At 50.5% G+C, this 18817-nt stretch overlaps 1 protein-coding gene across 3 annotated transcripts in view; it reads right to left on the bottom strand.

Moving 5' to 3' along the window:
• Positions 1 to 18817, bottom strand: part of CD151 (CD151 molecule (Raph blood group)) — a 60629-nt gene that overhangs the window by 26577 nt on the left and 15235 nt on the right. For 2 of the 3 annotated variants that reach the window (XM_054026324.1, XM_054026325.1), the window contains exon 2: positions 8293 to 8403. The exons of the other annotated variant lie outside the window; for it this stretch is intronic. The gene's annotated coding sequence lies outside the window, so the exon portion shown is untranslated. The remainder of the gene's footprint in view (positions 1 to 8292; positions 8404 to 18817) is intronic. 3 annotated transcript variants of the gene reach the window in all.

The following is an 18817-nucleotide window of genomic DNA, read 5'->3' as shown; positions in this document are numbered from 1 at the left end:
CTCCTGGTCTCTGGCTAACTCCATTGTCTACACTGGCAAGTTTCTGTGCAGTAAAGCAGCTTTCTGCGCTGTAATTCCCGAGGCGTACACACTGCCAAACCACTTAGTGCGCAGAAACAGCGCAGTTGTAGCGCTGTAAAAAAACCACCCCAACAAGAGGCATAGAGCTTTCTGCGCCGGGGCTACAGCGCTGCGGTACCAGTGTAAACACCCTGGTCAATTACAGCGCTGTGATTGGCCTCCGGGAGGTGTCCCACAATGCCTGATCTCACCTCTCTGGTCATCGGTTTGAACTCTACTGCCCTGCCCTAAGGTGACTAACCGTCATCCCCACCCTGTAAATTCCTTTGGAATTTTGGAAGTCCCCTTCCTGGTCTCAGCGCATCTTTCCAGGTGGCCATGTCTGCTCCATGCACTAGGTGATTCCCCGCTTGGAGCAATGCTAAGCTGCTAGACCTCATGAGCATTTGGGGAGAGGAGGCTGTCAAGTCCCAGATGTGCTCCAGCTGTAGGAATTGATACCTACGGACAGATTTCACGATGCACGACAGAAAGCGGCCATGACCGGGACACTACAGTGCAGGGTCAAAGTGAAGGAGCTGCGGAACACCTACCACAAGGTGTGGGAGGCAAACCGCACTCCGGTGCTGCGCTCACGAGCTGCCAGTTCTACAAAGAGCTGAACGCGATACTCGGTGGCGACCCCACCTCCACTGCGAAGGCCACTGTGGATACTTCAGTGGCTCGCATGCCAGTTGAAAGTGGACCAAGCCGGGAGGAAGAAATCTTAGACGAGGGGGGGGGGACCCAGAGGCAGAGGATGACTCAGAGGTCAGAGATGCATGCAGCCAGGAGCTTTTGAACCTTCTTATAGTCTTGGCCTTCACAACATCCTCTGACAAGAAGTTCCACAGGTTGACTGTGCATTGTATGAAAAAAATATTTCCATTTGTTTTAAACTACCGCCTATTAATTTCATTGGGGTGACCCCTAGCTCATGTATTATGAGAAGGAAGGGGGAGGGCTAGCTCAGTGGTTTGAGCATTGGGCTGCTAAACCTAGAGTTGTGAGTTCAATCCTTGAGGGGACCAGTTAGGAATCTGGGGCAAAAATCTGTCTGGGGATTGGTCCTGCTTTGAGCAGGGGGTTGGACTAGATGACCTCCTGAGGTCCCTTCCAACCCTGATATTCTATGATTCTAGGAGCTCTTTTCTACCCTGGAGGTTAGCCAGTCACACCTGTCAGATGCTGGCAAAGCACAAACAGGGGAGGCGGCCCCTGGTAAGTGGATCTGATTTTGGGAATTGCAACCGATTAATAATAGTCTGAAGTAGCCAGCTTCCACAGTGTAATCACCACGCACTTCTCCAGTGGCAGGGCAGATCTCATTCTCGTGTGCTTGCGCTGCAGGGCTGGGACAAGCTCATCACAGTCCCATGAATGTGGCTTTCCTCATCTGAAAGTTCTGTAGCCACTGTTCATCATCCCAGATGTGCATGACGATGTGATCCCACCACTCAGTACTTGTTTCCCGAGCCCAAAAACAGCGTTCCACTGTGGTCAGCACCTCCGTGAATGCCACAAGTAATCTTGTGTTGTAGCTACTATGCATGGCAAGATCAATGTTGCACTCCTCTTGCCTTTGTAGTTTAAAGAATAACTCCACTGCCACTCATGATGTGTTGGTTAGAGCAAGCAGCATACTGGTCAACAGTTCGGGATCCATTCCTGCAGCCCGAAGAGGCAGGACATGCCATATAGAAATTGTTGAAAGATGGCTCCAAATGCGGACGGAAGCACAGGGATTGCTGGGATGAGAAGCAATGCATCAGGGGGCACTGGGACAGGACCCAGGATGCCCTGTGACTCCCTCCACCTTCCCACAACTCTTAGCGGCAGAAGAGAAAGAGATGCTCTGTGGGATAGCTGCCCAGAATGCACCGCTCCGAATACCACTGCAAGTGCCGCAAGTGTGAACACGCTATTTCACAGGCAGCTGACAGTGTGAACACACAACAGCAGTTTCCCTTCAGCGCTCTCTGAGCAGCGCTGCAACTCCCAGCACTATAACTCTGCCAGTGTAGACATGCCCTTAGAGAAGATTAATTACCACATGGCTGAACGAAAGCATGGGGGAGTGGATGGTAGTGCCATCATCCGCTCTGAATAGCCTTGTAATATCGGAGGGTTTTTTCCCTCCTTTTAAACAATGTTCCTATGAATTTCAGGTTCCTGGAAGGTGACAGATTTAAAGTCCCAAAATCTCTGTTTAGCTACAGAACACTTACAGCAGCAGCAGCAAGGCTAGTTTCTACACACTGTGCTAGCCGTGTGCCTCAGCCTACACCTGCCTAGACAATCTCTAGATAATTCAGTCTTTAGGGCCCATGCTGTCCTTGGCCTATTCCCCAAGACTGCCAGGAAGGGGGCCATGGAGTGCAAATTGTGATGTGAACCCTCCGGAGATCAACAAACTCATTTCACTGACTAGCCAGGAAATTGTAACAGTTGCTGCCAAGCTGTGTAAGATTTGAACTAGCAACCTAGATGTGAAAGGTCTACAATAGACCCTCGCTAATCCCCTGAGCCATCCAGCACCCAACCCTGGAGCCCACTCCTTCCCTCAGAGGATCCCAGGATACAGATGCACCCCCGCAACATCTTCTTTCCCCCACAAAGAACCATGCTATGCAGTCACCTGACACTGCATCAGCTTTAGTTAGAAAGAGCAACCACGGTAGGTTGGTGCATTGGTCTTTCACATACAGCAACCTGGATGTAACTGTACATTAAATCAGTGATGGAAATACATCTTAGTCCCTAGTAGATATTTAGTCACATCATGACTCCACCCAACAGTTGGATATGAGGCAACACAAGTGGCTATTTTTCCCCTGGAGAAGATCCAAACCAAAAACAGAGAGGAGGAGCAGCAGGCTAGGATTGAGGTGTAATAGCACGGGGGGGGAGGACGGAGGGGAGAGAGGGCGAGAAACTAGAACTAGTTGAATAAGAGATGATGAGGAGTCAAAGCTGAGGTGAACTGGACGAGCTGCGTAAGGGGATGCAGGAATGAAATAGCAGGGGGGGGGGAGGGCGCCTATGGTTTGGTGCAGGCAGACCTATGTGAGAGGGAAGCTTGCTGAGCAATTATCACCGCTATTCTTGGATCAAGCTACCAGTGATTTACTTCCACCAGCCCTACATTTCCCCTACACTCCTCCCAAAATCCAAGCCGCTATTACAACGACGTATAGCGAGGAGGACCCTTTTGTTTCTTTGTCCTCATCACCATCCTACCCCAGTGAGGTGCCTCCAGGAAGGTAGGGGTGTGTGTGTGTGTCTGTCTGTCTCTCTCAATTCCCTCTGAAGCCAAGGCCTATGCTGAGCACTCAATGGAAACGGTACCAGGGAATTGCTCTCTGCTTGCCACATATCGGGAGCAAGAGATTCCTGAGAGGCGCAGCAGGGTGTCCTCACCCCACACAGCATTTTACAGTGTATCCTTATAACGTATGTACAGCAACTAATAAAGAGAAGGGGGGGGAGGCAAGCCTTTCCCCTCCCTTCCCAAGAACCAGTTGGATGCCCCAGGATGGGGTATCACTGGAAGAGATAAGCTTGAGTAGGAGACTGGGTGTGACCCTAACAGCCCCTCAATGCTCACTGGCAAAGGCCCCACTATACGGTAAATTGTCTCAGGCCTGACGCACTCATTACTCCTGTCAAGGCTCCTTCCCCACTCTGAACTTTAGGGTACAGATGTGGGGGCCTGCATGAAAACTTCTAAGCTTAACTACCAGCTTACATCTGGTCCCCTGCCACCACTACCAATGTGCTAATTCCCTTCCCTGGGTAGCCTTGAGAGACTCTTCACCAATGCCCTGGTGAATACAGATCCAAACCCCTCGGATCTTAAGACAAGGAGAAATTAACCATCCCCCCTCCCTTCTCCCACCAACTCCTGGTGGATCAAGATCCAACCCCCTTGGATCTAAAAACAAGGAAAAATCAATCAGGTTCTTAAAAAGAAGGCTTTTAATTAAAGAAAAAGGTAAAAATCATCTCTGTAAAGTCAGGATGGAAAATAACTTCACAGGGTAATCAAACTTAAAGAGCCCAGAGGACCTCCCTCTAGCCTTAGGTTCAAAGTTACAGCAAACAGAGGTAAACACCCTAGCAAAAGGTACATTTACAAGTTGAGAAAACAAAGATAAAACTAACACGCCTTGCCTGGCTGTTTACTTACAAGTCTGAAATATGAGAGACTTGTTCAGAAAGATTTGGAGAGCACGGATTGATGTCTGGTCCCTCTCAGTCCCAAGAGCGAACTCCCACCAAAACAAAGAGCACAAACAAAAGCCTTCCCCCCACCAAGATTTGAAAGTATCTTGTCCCCTTATTGGTCCTTGGGGTCAGGTGTCAGCCAGGTTACCTGAGCTTCTTAACCCATTACAGGGAAAAGGATTTTGGCGTCTCTGGCCAGGAGGGATTTTATAGTATTGTACACAGGAGGGCTGTTGCCCTTCCCTTTATAGTTATGACAACTCCCAACACCGTGTGATGATAAAATATTAAAAGGTGTCTGCGTAAGGTATCACATGTAAACTGGTAACACACTGGTCCCAAAAATCACTGTGATATGTATGTAGAGGTTGTATATAAAGAATGGTGTGTGTGTGTGCTAGAAACACATTCTTCAAATGTGTTTTGGAGGCAGTGTATACAGCAAATCTGCCCTAGCCAAAGGAGACAGTGAAATCCCCATTGACTGGCTTGAGACTGGCTTAAAGGCAGAGACCAATGAAAGTACATTTACTTAGAAGGTAAACAAAGCAATCAAGTGGAGGAGGAAACAGTTTAGTGAGCAGAGTCTGCATGCCCAGGAAGTCTTCCTGGCGCTCGAGACAAAGACAATGAACAATAGAAAATATAAAGGGAACAAAAAGACATTCTAGTTATCTAACAGCAACCTCTGAGCCTCTGAATGGTGGATCTTTTTCTATCTCCTAGAACTGGAAGGGACCTTGAAAGGTCATTGAGTCCAGCCCCCTGCCTTCACTAGCAGGACCAAATACTGATTTTTGCCCCAGATCCCTAAGTGGCCCCCTCAAGGATTGAACTCACAACCCTGGGTTTAGCAGGCCAATGCTCAAACCACTGATCTATCCCTCCCCCCCTCTTCTTGGCCTGAAGAGCAGGAGCTGCTGATAACTTGCTGTAAGTGACAAACAGTTTTAAGCAAAGGTATAACTTTTAAGGAATTACATTTTAGGCTCTAGAAAAGATGTTATTTTTGTAACCCTTTTTTCTCTCTTTTATTCTTGCCTGCTATCAATTAAATCTCTGTTCTTTATTAATAAACTTATTCTTAGTTTTACTCTAAGCTATCTTAGTGCTGTTATATTAAATATAGAGAGACTCCTTAGCTAACCTAGCAGACTGGTGTGTACACCGTCTCTTTCAGGGCAGCAAACGTAATAATTTCTGAGTATCTAGTGAGAGTGACTGGAAACTACAGACAGAAGTCTCTGAGGAATTCAGTTACTGGGGTGCACTATCTGCAAAGCAAGGTTAAGACTGGCAGAGTCTCAAGGAGCTAGTGGGTGAAGAGGACAGACTGGTGTGGCAGGGAGCTGACACAGTCTAATCCCCCACAAAGCACATACTGGCTAAGGTAGAGGAGTAACACAGTGGCTTATGGTTCTGGGCTGCCCTGAGGAGAGCATCATTTGAAGAGGGGTGTTGTGGTTTAGTAGCTATTGCACTGGACTGGGAATCAGGAGACCAGGGTTCTATTCCTGGTTTTGCCACGGTCCTGCTGTGACACCTTGGGCAAGCCATGCTCAATGTCTCTGTTTCCCTCTCAGCATTTGCCTGTCTTGTCTATTTAGATTGTAAACTCTTACTCTGTGTGTGTATACTAAGCCTAGTACAATGGGGCCCTGAGTTTCACTGGGGCCTTTAGGTGTTACTGTAACACCAATAATTAATAATGAGATCTGGATAGGAGACTTTGATGTTTGTCATTATTGAATATTGGCAAGTTATCAATGTGAGCCAGATTCTCAGTGGGTGTAAACCAGTATAGCTCCCTTGGCTGATTGGCACCTGCTGAGGATCTGCTGTGTATCTTGAACAATGCGCCCACGTCCCCTGAGCCCCACGGGATCAGATTTTCACTTCACCCAATCTAACTAGATGACCGCACTTTTCCATCCCAAAAAAAAAAAAAAAAAGGGAGGGGGGGGGCCTCTTTGATGGCATCTTCACTGCCAAACAGCAAAAGGTACAGCCTGTTACTGTTGCTGGGTTGCCTTTTTAGTATTTCACTCTCCCTGCCCTGGGCCAGATCCCCTGCTGATTGACACCTCCCAAGGGTCCCATGTATTTAAAGTGGGAGATGTCAGACTTGCCAGAATCTTGTTATGCATTGAGGGAGGGGTGGGGGGGGGAGGGGAGGAAGTGGACATTCAACTTAGGCTCTAATCAACCCTGGGTGAGACAGAGTCACCACATACTCTCTACACCAAAACCTCTGCCACTGCTCAAGGCCTCCTGGGAATTTCCCTCTCACACACACAGATGTTTCTATCAAGCCTCAGGTAAGGACTTTTCAGAGGATCTTGCAGAACTAAACTCAACTGTTTTGATAAAAGAAGCAGTAAAAGCACACAAGAGGTCCTCCTCTCTGTTTATTTTCAAAGAACAGGCAGAGAACAGCTGCAGGTTTATGCAGCACAATGATTCATGGAAGGGTGGTAGCCAATGAATCACAGAGCAATCACTGCTGTGTTTCGTTTGATCTATCCCTCCTAGCCAGTACAGGCTGCTCCTGCATGCTTGGTGACTAGCCAAGGAAACTATTCATGAAACATGTGGTTGTTTCTGGACCTTCCCTTTTGTGTGTAATGCATTTTATTTTCCTTGTATCACACAGAGTAGACTAGCTCTCTGCGAGAGGCTATTCCAGACTGCTGTGTAGGAAGCAACACCTTTCTTCAGGGAAATAGACAACGGAAAGATATATCTGAATTGAACCTCTGGCCCAAGCAGCTAAGAAGCTGATCCTGAGTGGTGGTGGGCATCCATAATTGCATCATTGTTGGGAAAGCCCTGGAGCGATGTGGAGCATTAAAATGATCCTTTGGGGCCTGGTTTTCAATAGAGTTTGGCATGCTGGGTGCTGAGCTCCTCCGACAATATGGCTGTAAGTAACACAGTGGGAGCAGAGCACTTTTGAAAATAACCCCAACTGTGTCACTTGAAAATCCAGTCCTAAACATGGTACTGTAGCATTCGTTACCCTGTGCTGAGGCATCTGCGTCTCTAGGTCTAGTTATGGGGTCCCACCTCAGCCCACTGGATTTTGTTAGCTGATCTATGTATGTGCACATGCCAAAGCTATGAAAACACATGCACCCACATTCAAATAGGTTATAGGCACTTGTTTAGTCACACACACACACAAAGTGGCTCAATGCATCTGCCTCTACTTGCCCAGTAACAGGAGTCAATTAGACAGCAAAGAAAGAAAGCCGGTCCTGAAGACTTTTCTGCATAACCTGCCCTGAAGCTATGTCTAATGGATGGGGAGGTAAGGCACTGTTTCTTAACCTAAGTAAATTAAATAACTCCCAGGCCATAAAAGGCAACACTTAATAGCAACTAGGAGGAGATTAGTGTCCAGGGTGAGCCCAATGATGTGTCTTTATTGTCTCCCCAGTTTATACAAGTCAGACAAAAAATAAGAGTATTTAGCTGTTCAACCTTTTGGTGGCACCCATGGCCATAGTAGCTAAGTGCTGGACAGATGCAGTGTAGCTGTACTGTAAGGTCCATAGTGGACTTCATAGCCCATCTTCGCCCACATACGTAATGCACAAGAGAGGAGTGTCTAGTCCTCAGGTGAGACGAAGTTCTAGTTCTGGTTTTGCCAACCACTTGCTGTGCTTGGATAAATCACTGAAGACCTAATTTTCAGAGAAGTTGAAGGGCAATTACAGGTGCTCAGCACTTCTGAAAATCCAGCCCTTAACCTCTCTGTGCCACATGAAAATCCCACTAGCACTTCCCCTTGATCTACCAGCTAGGATTTATTTTAAAAAATGGATCCTGCTGCTTATCACCTCTGCCCTTGGGTGCCTTATGGCACAGAAAACAGCTATGAACCATTAAATACAGCCTTCCCGCCAGCTGCTTGTGAAGTGCTCTGCAATGCATACATGCTAAATGCTATTATCTGCCTAAAGCAGACTTTCAAGGGGGAACAAAAACATGGCTACCACTGACCTCTCAGGGCGAGTAAAAGTTGGAGCACAAATGAGACCTCTCAGTTCTCCACAGTGACGTCTTCCTCTTTCACCTGCTCTCGTCTTCAACGGGATACAGGAAAGAGAACAACTGAAAAAGAAGGAAGACAGCCCTCAGCAAAAAATTATTCCCTTTCCCTATATTAAAAAGCTAATAGCTTGTCTTTCCATCAAACCTTCATTCTGTAACATCAGAGTGTCTGCTCACAAAGTATTCTGCACGCGTGTGTGTTGGGAGGAGGAAAGAGGGAGGCCCCTGTTGCAGCTCTGGGAGATATGATGGTAGGCCTCTAGTGCTGGAAGCTGCCAGAAAGGGGCAGCCAGTCATTGGGTTTATAGTCACATGTCTGTAATATCATGTAAACCCAGCTATTGTTTCTGTCAAGGCTGCCTAAACCACAGCACAGGTGCACTCTGGCAACACAAAGGAGCCTAAAAAGGGGTGGAAATGGCTCCCTGAGAAAGCCCATGGAGAATATGCCCTGCACAGGAAGACACCCCACCCAGTGTAGAGCTGGCATAAGGACTCCAAGCCAGCTCTGCTGCCAGCCCCTGGCATAGGGGGCATGTCAGGATTGGGCCAGGGGTATGGAGTGGGCGGAAGTGGGCAAGCAGGGGTGGGAAGGGGGCACATGGCCACAGCTAGGGTTACCATTCGTCCGGATTTACCCGGACATGTCCTCCTTTTCGCGCTAAAAATAGCATCCGGGGGGAATTTGTAAAGCACTCACAATGTCCGGGATTTCCCCCTCCCCCGGCAGAGCGAGCGGCTGGGAGGGCTGCAGAAAAATCCCGGGCTGGACTCCTGAGCAGCTGTAGAGGAGCCGGAGCCGCCCTGCATTCTGAGTTGGCCTCTCCTATAACCCGGTCCGGCAGCACTGTGCAGGGCCAGGGACCGGGTTTTGTTGTGCAGGGCCAGGGACCGGGTTTTGTTGTGCTGGGAAGCGCAGCCACGTGTCCGGCTCGGCTCGCACAGAGCCCAACACCCTGTTCTGAGCAGCAGGGTAAGGGGGACCGGGGGCAGGAAGGTTCTGGAGGGGGCAGTCAAGAAACGGGGGGGGGCTTTTGGGGGGGGGTGGAGAAAGTTTTGGGCAGTCAGGGTACAGGTAGGGGGTAGGGTCCTGGGGGGCAGTTGGGGGGGGTCTTAGGAGGGGGCAGTTAGGGGACAAGGAACAGGGAGGCTTAGGGGTGGGGTTCTGGAGGGCAGTTAGGGGCAGGGGTCCCAGGAGGGGGCAGTCAGGGGACAAGGAACGGGGGGAGGGTTGGGGGTTCTGGGGGGGCGGGAAGTGGGAGGGGCAGGGGCGGGGCTAGGGCGGGGCTCCTCCCGTCCTCTTTTTTGCTTGCTGAAATATGGTAACCCTATCACAGCACACAGCTCTACAGTTATTCACCAATTGCCAGAACTCATAAGGAGCTCCAGAAAGCAACACAGATAGAACAGTTCAGAGGCGGACACCTGGAGCCAGGAAGGGCCCCTGGCTGCTCCAAAACATGCGGAGCACAACAGTGGTTTAAAGTAACCTTTTCTCAACTCCAGCTCTGGAGTCTTCACTATGAAACCCTATGGGACTTTCGCTGTGAAGTCAAATGGGTAGCCAGCTCCAACTTTTCTTTCTTTTTCTTTTCTTTTTTTGGAAGGGGAGGAAATGAGGAGGAGTTTAGACAACTTGCCTGTTCTCCAGAAAGAGCACTGCATGGGGAGACTTGAAGTCTCCATGGACTGCATCTTTACAGAAAGACTAAGAATGGCTACTGTGAATTACAGCCCAAATCAGGCTCTCGATAAGTTGCGTTTGGCAAGGCTTGGGAATCCTTTGTCACAAACTGCAGGACATGAAAGGCGAACAGGAGGCAGGAATTCACCTAAAGCCACTCATTTATATTGCAGACCAGGACCCCACTGTGCTAGACGCCGTACAAAAGAGAATAAAAAAAAATCCCCATCCTCCCATGATCAGTCTCCCTCTCTCAAAAGCTAATATTAACGTATCCTCCTAGTGAGAATGCTACAGTTTCTTCCCCCCACCCCACCCCACCCCACCCCATCCCCTGCCTTGCCCTTTAGCTGCTTGTGGAGATACAGCTGGGGAACTGGAACTCCTACTTGTAAGCAGTTGGCACACATCCCCCTCAAACAAAAATCCTGCCTGGGGTTCTGGGAGTTAAAGGAGAGCAGAAGTACAGTGTTAACGGCTGAGCTGACTTGTCTCTACTCCCACTGCTTTCCTTCCCCACCCCAGAATAGAACACCGTTTACTTCTGTTGTCTTTAAAGTCACACTCCTAGCTGCAGAACAACAGGAAACAAGTGAGTCTGAGATTTTTCTCAAAATGCCAGGCAATGCAGAAACACTGAAGATTCCACATGCAAGAGTTTTTCCTCTCTCCTGAAATCTCTGCCCCTGCTGGCAATGCTGCTGGGGGTGAGGATGGGGCTTTGGCACTGATTTATCCCCTGCAAAGGTGGTGTGTGTGACGGGTTGGATCACAGAAACCCCTGGGAGCTGCCACCTGATGTGCCCAGACTACTTCTATCCCTGCTTTCCCTGCCAGCTCAGGACTCCAGCACCCTGTCTTGCTGAGCCAGACACTCCCGTCTGGCTCCAGACACAGACCCAGGGTCTGAATCACTTGCCCCAAAGCTGCAAGTTTACCTGAAAACAGTTCACAGAAGTTTGCTTGTCTTTAACACTTAGATGCCCAACTCCCAATGGGGTCTAAACCCAAATAAATCCGTTTTACCCTGTATAAAGCTTATACAGGGTAAACTCCTAAATTGTTCGCCCTCTATAACACCGATAGAGAGATATGCACAGTTGTTTGCTCCCCCAGGTATTAATACATATTCTGAGTTAATTAATAAGGAAAAAGTGATTTTATTAAATATAGAAAGTAGGATTTAAGTGGTTCCAAGTAGTAACAGACAGAACAAAGTAAGTCACCAAGCAAAATAAAATAAAATGCGCAGATCTATGTCTAATCAAACTGAATACAGATAATCTCACCCTCAGAGATACTTCAGTAAGTTTTTTCCTCAGACTGGACACCTTCCAGGCCTGGGCACAATTCTTTCCTTCTTTCCCCTGGTACACCTCTTGTTCCAGCTCAGGTGGTAGCTAGGGGATTCTTCATGATGGCTCCTTCCCTTTTGTTCTGTTCCACCCCTTAATATATCTTTTGCATAAGGTGGGAATCCTTTGTCCCTCTCTGGGTTCCCATCTCGTCCTTCTCAATGGAAAGACACCAGGTTAAAGATGGATTCCAGTTCAGATGACATGATAACATGTCACTGCAAGACTTTATTGCCCACTTGCCAGCACACACATATACAGGAAGACTAACAGATAAACACAAAAAGAAGAACAGGAGTACTTGTGGCACCTTAGAGACTAACAGATTTATTAGAGCATAAGCTTTCGTGGACTACAGCCCACTTCTTCGGATGTCCCATCGGGACGCGACAATCGATCCCCGAATCGGCGCTCTTACTCCACCAGCGGAGGTGGGAGTAAGAGCCGCCGACGGGAAGCCGCAGAAGTCGATTTTGCCGCCGTCCTCACAACGGGGTAAGTCGGCTGCGATACGCCGAATTCAGCTACGCTATTCACGTAGCTGAATTTGCGTATCTTAAATCGACTCCCCCGTGTAGTGTAGATGTACCCTTATTCTTCTTCCTCCTCCCCCTCCCTGCCTAAAAAAAAAAAAAAAAACCCTGGAAGGAGCAGAATTAACTTCCTGGCAGCGAAGAGTCTATTAGACCATACAGCATGTACAGTGGCCCAGCTGCCCTGCTGCCGCGCTTGTGGTGGAGACAATCTAAGCTGACGGGAGACCCGTCGGCTTAGTAACTGCTGCCTCTGCAAGAGGCGGTAGCTATGTTGGTGGGAGAACCGACCTGGCACTATCCACATCAGTGCTTAGGTCGGTATAACTTGCATTGCTCAGGGGGTGTGAATTATTCACACTCCCTGAGCAACATGAGTTGGACTGAAGTAAATCGGTAATATAGACAAAGTCTTAGATCATGGAGCAGTCTCCCAAGAGAAGTGAGAGCAGCCCCAACATTTGAGACACTCGCAAGTCGCCTGGAAAAAGCACTGGAATATAAACAAAGCTAGAAAATAATCCTGCATTGTCAGGGAGCTGGGGTGGGTGAGCTAGAAGGGACCTTCCTACCTCTACTGTCCGTGTTCCTAGGAGAGCCATTTAAAAACAAATGGGCAACATTACCAATGTTAAAAAAATAAAATAAAAAAAAATAATGAAAGGTTGCCAAACTCTTCTCCAGACGCTCTCTTTACACCAGCTGACTGACGCTGAGTGACAGAGCACCACTGTCTGCTTTCTCCTCCTCCCTGATGTAAAGCTGCCGACCTCAATGCCCAGCACTCCAGACAAGGGCTCTGATTTCCTAGGACCAGCCTTTTGGTCTAGCTCAGCTAGATCCAGAGTCCTTGCATGTATACACAGGTCTCCACCAGATCTTTCCCCTGCCTGTCTGCACTCCTGGCAGCACTCACTAGCTCGAATAGCTCACGGACTCTTAACTGAGGCTCAGACAGTGCAGCAACTCATGAGCCAAATGTCCAGTCCTGCCCCCTCATGACATACTGGGCCTGAAACCTTCAGGAACTTCAGCTGTGTTCTACCCTTTGTTGAAGCTCAGCATGGTGCTGCCGCCCGTGCCCCTTCCCTTGCAAGAGGATAATCGTCCCCAGGATGCAAAATGCGTTTTTCATTTAAACCAGTTAGAACACACTTGAAAGTCAAGCCACCAGTGCCTCTAGGGCTGGTGAAAAGCATGAGTGTGATCAAACCCTTAAACTGTATGAGACAAGGAAGCTACTCAAGGGGCAGATATATGGAATGGACATGGAGCTGAATTCCCTCGCTCCCCTTTTTGATTCCCCTTTGTTTTTTAAATAATCTAGAAGAAGCATGATCTAGTGCAGAGGTTCTCAAACTGTGGTTCATGGACCACCACTGGTCCACGAGCTCCATTCAGGTGGTCCGCGGATAGTTCCCTCTAAGGTGTGCGCCTGGGCGGCCTCACATGAGAGAATGAAGGGCCACCCACCTAATTAGTGGAGCCGCGCAGACATGACTCCACTAGAGAAGATGGACATATAAGGTGAGGTGGTGGCCTTGGAGGGAATAGGGGGTAGGTGGGTGGGGGAAGTGGAGTGAGAAGAGGGGATGGGGGGAATTTGAGACATGCAGGGCTGTGGCGCCAGAGAAAGAGGCAACTTTCCCCAGCTCCAGGGCTGTGGCTGCCGGGGAGAGACCCCCTCCTTCCCAGCCCCAGGTCGGGGGCTGCCGTGGCAGGACGTATTCCTGGAGGTTTCATCATATGACATAACCTTTAGTTGAAGATTTAGATAAAGATTCATCTTTAATTTGTGAAGACTCCAGGGCAATCCTAGAGGATTGTCAACCGTAGGCCAGGAGGCTACAGGCCACAGCTCCCAGAACCAGATCCTCTGGAAAGCAACAGGTCCCTCAAAACAGATTCCAAAACAGCTGAAGGTGGTACACGGTGCACAATACAGGGCTGCAGACAGAGCAGGTTTGGAGATGGACACTCCATGCATGGATTAATGAAAGCTCTTCTGTGCAAACCTCATTATTGTGTCTGAAATAAGGCTCCTTTCATCCCGAAGGATCCCAGAGCACTTTATACTATTTATACACAGGAACCACTTCACCAGCCACTGAGCTGAAAAGAGGGATAATAAAAGGCTTTTCACTCTTCACTAGAAGTGCCAGAGCTCAGGGCCTGCTGTGTGTTTTCAAAGAGCTCCTTGCGATCTGGACCAGAGGAACAGAGGATGAGTTAGGTCAGTCTCACCTAACAGACAAAACAAACCTGCTGTGACTACACTACCTTTTCCCCTCTAAAGTTCCCTATTGTTACTACTGGTGTAGCTCGGCCATGGTGGCAGTGGTAGCCTAGACAGAGAGCACTCAGGGTAGTCCAGCCTCTGGTGTTTTTAACGCCATGCTATCAGTGATGAGCTGCCAAAATCTTAGGAACCAGTTCTTCCACGGCACGGCGGCGATGGCGGGTCCTTCAGTGCTGGAGCGAATGAAGGACCCGCTGCTGAAGACCCGGTAGGGAACCGCCCAGTGACTACAAGCCCCCCCCCATCCGACCCCCACCCATGTCCTGCCCCCAACTGCCCCCCTCAGAACCCGAAACCCATCAACCCCCCCACTGCTTGTCCCCTGACCACGCCTTCCCGAGATCCCCAACCCTAATGGCCCCCCAGGACCCCATCCCCTACCCAACTCACCCTGCTCCCTGTCCCCTGACTGCCCCGACCCCATCCACCACCACCCCAACCTCCCACGCCTACCCAATCCCCCCCATTCCCCGTCCCGACCACCCCACCCAGAGCCTCTGCCCCCTCCAACCTCTCCCCCCCTGTCCCCGGGACTCCCTGCCCCTTATCCAACCCCCCAGGCCCCGGCCCCTTACCATGCCGCTTACCCCCGCCTCCCCCCCCCCCCCCCCAGAGCCTCAGCGTCCAGGAGCAGCCCTGGACAGCGCTGCAGTGGCGTGGTGGCTCCACCGGGGCCCGAGCTCCCGCCGCTCGACCCGGAGCTTGCAGCCCCACCCTGGCCTTACCTGGCTCTGAGCGGGGTAAGCAGCATGGTAAGAGGCCGGGGGGATTGGATAAGGGACAGGGAGCGGGGGGTGGGAGGGTTGGATGGGTCAGAGATTCTGGGGGGGGCGGTCAGGGGACGGGAAACGGGGGGGAAGGCGGGGCTGGGGGGGGATCCTCAGATTCTCATGGGTGCCCCTGCGGGGCCCAGGGCAAATTGCCCCACTTGCCCCCCCCCCAGGTGGCCCTGGAGCTTGCAGCCCCCCCCCCCCCCCCCTTACCTTCTGGCGGCTGCTCAAAGCGACAGGTCAGGGAGCTGTGCTGCTGGCAGCTCGGCACGCTGCGGCTCTGGGGGAGGGGGGCGAGGGGAGTGGGGAGAAGGGGGGAGGGGAGGGGCCGGGAGAGGTCCCAGCTGGGACTCCTGGGAGCTCAGGTTGGGGACAGGACGGTCCCCGCGGGCGGAGTTGTTTGCCCACCCACCCGGCCCTTTAACAGCCCGTTCTCCACCGGCGTCTAATTTTAGCAACCGGTTCTTGCGAACCGGCTCCAGCTCATCACTGCATGCTATCCAACTCTACTCAAAGCCCTTATGTAAAAAGCAGGGCTCTCGCCTACACTAGAGAACTGGATCCAGTGCATTATGCCAGTTTAATCACAAGCTATTTCGTGCATCTGCATTCACCATGCTGAATCCATGTAAGTTATGCCCCCCTCCATACAGACTAATGTCCTGATCAATTCCCTGATCATTCCCACTCAGGCTTTGACTACACTTGAGAATTCACAGCACTGTGAAGCGCGAGTGTAGTTGCGCCGCCAGCACTGTGAGAGCTCTCTCACAGCGCTGCAAGTACTCCACCTCTCCGAGGGGAATAGCTTGCAGCGCTGCGAGGGATCGTGCAGCGCTGCAGGCGCTAATTACACTGGCGCTTTACTGCGCTGCACTCACTGCACTCGGAGGGGGGGGCGTTTTCACACCCCTGAGCGCAGCAAGTTGCAGCGCTGTACAGCACCAGTGTAGCCAAGGCCTCAGTTCCCACAGTTGGTGCATCTGGGCGATTCCCCAAGGTCACAGTGCGCTGTGGTAGGACTAGTTGAATCTTTCAGCTTCTCCGAGTCCACGCTGGCAATAAATTAGTTCAGATGAACTGGTTAGGCCGTTTGTAACCCACCTGTAGACAGTGAGGGGAATTTCCGTGTGTGGGTGCAGTGCTTAACAACTATTCTAAGGGCCTTAACCAGTTGAATTTTTCTAGTGTACATCAAGCTCTTTTTACAAGACAGTTTCACCTCATCCACACTAGCTAGCCAAACTATGTTGTAACTTTTATGCTCAGCAGGTAAACACCATTGGCTGAACTGAGTCCACAGAGCTCTTATAGAAGGTGCTTTCTATTTATTATTCACAGATCTTTCAACATCATCTCAGTCCTCAAGCGAGTTATCAGCAGATTTTGGATCTACATGCAGTGTTAGGTGTGCCCCACCGCCAGCAGTTAGTTATCACACAGTGATAGTCACACAATCAGTTGTTAAGACTTTGAACCACAGCAATAAAAAATATTTTCAGGAATCACTGGAAGAGGAGATAGCCGCTAAGGTGCTTCTATAGCCCCCAGAGTCATCCTAGCAACTGGGCAGGGCACCTCAGCACCATTAGTGTATTAGTGTAGAGCAGCACTGTCCCCATTTAACAGATAGGGACCTAAGGCATGGGCAGACTAAGGCCTTGTCTACACTACCAAGTTTTGTTGACAAAACAGGGAATGTGTACACACTGTGATGCAACTTTTGTTGGGTAAAATGCCTAGGTTTGGCGACAAAATACATCCACCCCGATGAGAGACATCAATCTTTTTCATCTACATTTTTCTCAAAGTGCCAGTGTAGACACCATGCTTGATTTCATTGCTTTAATTGGCCGCCCTGAGGTGTCCCACAATGTCCATCATGACCACTCTGGTCAGCAGTTTGAACTCTATGACCCTGCAGCCATGTAAACATCCATCTGCCTCTCCCCATTAAAACCATCAGGAATTTTTGAGGTCTCATCGCATCTTCCCAGGTGTCCATGGCAGGTTATCGCAGCAAACACTCTCCCGCTTGGACCACGGCGCAGCTATTGGATCTGATCAGTATATGGACAGAGGAGGCTGTGCAGTCACAGCTGTGCTTGAGCAGTAGGAATTGGGATACCTAGGGGCACATTTCTTGAGGCTTGTGTGAAAAGGGCTATGATCGGGGGAAGCTGCAGTGCAGAGTGAAGATAAAGGACCTGAGGCAGGCGTACCCTAAGGCAAAGGAGGCAAACCGTTGCTCCAGTGCTTCACCTAAGACCTGCCAGTTCTATAAGGAGCTGGACGCTATCCTCAGTGGTGACCCCACCCTCACCGCCAAGAGCCCTGGGGATACTTTGGCAGGCCTGGCAGCGGTGGAAAGAGGACCTAACCCAGAGGATGACGTTATTGATGAAGAGGTGGCGTTAGACAACGATATGGAGCTCCCAGCAAGGTCACCCGGTGGGGCAGGCACTCCAGAGGTGTCTAGCTCGTCTCAGCAGTTGCTCTCTGGCGAGCAAGAAGCAGGAGAGGAGATGCCCGGTAAGTGGCTGTAGTTTGCATAGTGTGGAGGTGAGTTCAGGGTATAGAAATGTGGAAGGCTGGCTGCGTTTCTGTGAGCCAGACATTTCCCTGTGTAGCTAATCAGTACAGCGGAACAGGGTGTTAATGCATGCCAAGATCTCACAGGAATCCTGCAGAGAGATCTCCAGGAAAGTTTCCTGGAGGTAATTGACAATCCTCTGCCGAAGGTTCCATGGGAGAGCAGCTTTGTTCCTTCCCCCATTGTAGGACACTTTCCCGTGACATTCGGCAATCACTTGTGCAGGGACCGAAGTGGCACACAGGTGAACAGCATAGAGAGCAGGGCAGAAGCCACAAGCATGGAGTAGATGTGCCCTCATTTCCCTGTTTACCTTTAGCAGTGAGATGTCTGCTAGAAGGACCCCGCCTGTGGAAAAGTGGGGGGAATTTTAGAATTTTTTCCCTAGTTGGCTGTACCCCGACCCTTGCAGTGTGTGTGTGCTCTTCCCCCCCCCCCCCATGTGCAGCATCATTTCCCCCCCACCCCCGCCAACACTCACCATGCTTTGGGTGTTCACAGAGATGTGTTCTTGCCAAGGGTCAGTGAGAAAGTGATTGTTATGTTGCAAAAGGTGTATTTAACTGAAATACTTCAATGCTGTGTGTGAATTTAACAATCCCACTTCTCTGCATTGCAGGGGCAGCTCTAGGCACTAGCAAAGCAAGCACGTGCTTGGGGCAGCCCATTTGCAGGGGCGGCAGGGATCCAACATGGGAGCTGTAGTTCCTTGGTTAGCTCCCTGCCTATAGAGCCAGCCCTGGACCAGGGAAAGAACTACATTTCCCAGCATTCCCTCGGCCGCTAGTAACAGGAAAGAGGGGGAGGGAGTGAGGAAGCCAAGACCTCATGCTGCAGCCTGCTTTGAATGGAGAGCTGCACTCTGAAGGTAGGGATACCATATTTTAACATTCAAAAAATAGGACACTCCAGGGGGAGGGAGGGTAGCCCCACCCTGCCACCATCCACTCCCTCCGACTGCCCCCCACAGAAACCCCAACCCATCCACCCCCCCCTGCTCATCCCCTGCTGGGACCCCTGCCCCAACTGCCCCCCAGGACTCCACCCCCTGTCTAGGCCCCACCGGCCCTTGTCCCCTGATTGCCCCCTCCTGGGACCCCACCCCCATCTAAGCCTCCCTTCTCCTTGTCCCCAACTGCCCCCTCCTGAGACCCCCCCCAACTTACCCCCTAGGACCTCACCCCCTACCTGTCCCCTGACAAACCCCTGGGACTCCCATGCCTATCCAACTGCTGCCTGT

Source organism: Malaclemys terrapin, chromosome 4, assembly GCF_027887155.1.
Source record: "Malaclemys terrapin pileata isolate rMalTer1 chromosome 4, rMalTer1.hap1, whole genome shotgun sequence".
NCBI lineage: Eukaryota > Metazoa > Chordata > Testudines > Emydidae > Malaclemys > Malaclemys terrapin.
Note: the sequence above shows the minus strand (reverse complement) of the source record. Positions and strands in the feature narration are given on the sequence as shown.